At 39.1% G+C, this 2500-nt stretch overlaps 1 pseudogene; it reads right to left on the bottom strand.

Annotated features, from left to right (window-relative positions):
* Positions 1-1004: 1004 nt before the first annotated feature.
* LOC140926440 (uncharacterized) overlaps positions 1005-2500 on the bottom strand; it is a 2895-nt pseudogene continuing 1399 nt past the window's right edge.

Raw genomic sequence — 2500 nt, 5'->3', positions numbered from 1 at the left:
ACGAGCATCAAAGCAGCTCAGTGAATTTGCAATCGGCGAGAGAGTCTTCGCGAAACCGAGCCCGAGGAACAGAAGCAAACCCTGGATACATGGTGAGGTGGTTAACAAGCCTGCGCCAAGATCATGCACTTTAAGTACTCCATTGGGGCTTGTTCGTCGGAATCACGCACAAATTAGGAAAGCATCCACCGATCCGGTGCGCGGCTACAGTGAATCGGTATCAATCGACACAGATGTAGCATCAGATACATCTGAGCAGGTGGACGACCCCTCAAGTCCAAACAGCGGTGGAACAGAACAGGTGGAGCAGCCCGAGTACGTGAACCCTGAACATCATGCATCACCGGAAATCGTGCTGCGGAGGTCGTCTAGGAACCGGAAGTTACCCTCCAGATTTAAAGATTACGTAATGAACATTAGTTGAACACTTGCATAGCTTTGAGACATCGAGACATGAAGTACTTTGATTTATCTCATGGATTACGCCATAGCACAAACTGTTACTCTGTATCGTGTGTTTCGTGACTTTATTCATTTATGTTCATTTTATTTTATTTTTTTTCTTTTTTTTCTTTTTTCAGGAAAGGAAAGGTGTTGCACGTTCACATGTAACTCATTAGCATACGTAGCTTGTTGCACGTGCATTTGCAATGTGCAGTAAATTAGCATATCCAACTTGTTACTTAGACTTTGACATTTCGCAATTAAAGCAATATCTTCATCGAGTGCACCACGCTATCAACACACAACATAACTTTTCAGACTGTTTTTTTTCCTTTTCTTTCAGTCCAAAGTAGAATTGTCATACAGAGTTACAGCTTTTTTGTTTAAGTTTAAACCTTATGGTGATAGTGACACTTAACAAACCAAACGTGTATGCTGGAACTGACAATACTGCAGCATGCCCTGAAATGTTGTCACCTTTGAACTGTATTGACTAACTTTTATGTATACCACCCATCAAACCAACAATTTGAACTCTAGATTTTTTTTACAACAACATTGGGTACTCTGGATTTTTTTTACAACAACATTGGCTAATTTCAAAGTACAGACAGTACATTTGTGACTATTCATTACTTGCACTCTGCCATTTCATCCTGTTGTGAATGTGTTTCCACCAATCACTGAATGCATTGCCGCCTCAAACTAAGCATAATTTCTGAAATGGTTTGGAAGCTTTAGCTCCAGCAAGCAAGTTGATGCAAAAATGCTGTTTGTACTCTCACAGGAGACCGTTATACGTCGTGGAAGGATGCTTTTTGCTGAGCACCTTGTACCAGTGACGAACCTGAGGAAATCATCGAGGCCATCTGCATTACAATTCTTGATGAATGTCTGGAGCAACTGGAATACCCTTTGAGCATTCTTGTCCTCAGAGGCTGGGAAATGAAGGCTACTGGCCACAGAATCATTACTTACTATGTCTTGGTAGACAAAGCATTCTTCAAACATCTCCGGCTTTCTTTGTATTTCATCTAACAAACCAAGGATTGACAGCCCCTTTCTAAATTGATCAAGAATTGCCTTCTTCTTCACTAGAATGTTGTGAAGCATTAGAGACTGGAGGACATCGAGCTTGTTATCAGCCTGCAAGAATACATTATTTAATTGTTTTATTACTGTCAATTATTTACAGCAACAGGTTACAATAATATTGTAACCTGATGCTTGAATTATTTGTGACAAGCATGGTGCAGGGCACACTGCTTGACTACCAGAATCGATCAGCATTTTTCTATGTTTTAACAAAACTACTTCTTTTCACAGTTAACCAACAATTTAACAGACCTCCAAACTGCAAAATATAAATTTCTTTGCCTCTATTTAAACCATGTGGCACTTAGCAGAAAACACATACAGCTAATTGTAGTGTTAACTAAATGTGCCCTATCTAACTTGTTACTACATAATAAATTAGATTTCTACTTACTGTGAGTATTCTACTCTCTCCAGCTTCAGATAACAATCTGATAAAGGCAGATTCAAAAGCAATGACATTAAGCTCATCTGCTGGTGCTTCTGTGACCTGCAAGTATAGGATATGATTATCAGTGATAATTTCAAATGTCCCTTTCTATTACTATTGTCTACTGCCATTGTATGTAAATGTTTGGCAGTCAACACGAATTAAGAGAAACAAAAATTTAAACCAGGAACAAAACTGAGGCAAAGCGTAGTGAAACCTGTATTAAGCAGATGAATGGTTTGTCTATTTGTTTTCTTTGTTTTTTTTTTCAAACGTTTCTTCGCATGTTTTCCGTACAACCTTTCATTAAGCAGACTCCAGCAAAGGTCCTGCAGGTGTCCACTTGATACAGGTTTCACTGTATAGAACAAACAATAAACTTACCCTCTTGATGTACTCAGCAAGTTCAATGTCATCCACATCTGAGCATGTGGCCTTCTAGATGGCAATCTGTAGATCACCAGTTGCCAGATACCAGTAAAATTTACTTATTTACTTTTACTTTACTTATTCCCATACCTGTCTCCTACC

The sequence above is a fragment of the Porites lutea genome, chromosome 2 (assembly GCF_958299795.1).
Source record: "Porites lutea chromosome 2, jaPorLute2.1, whole genome shotgun sequence".
NCBI classification, from domain to species: domain Eukaryota; kingdom Metazoa; phylum Cnidaria; class Anthozoa; order Scleractinia; family Poritidae; genus Porites; species Porites lutea.
This window is presented reverse-complemented; position numbering and strand designations above follow the sequence as displayed.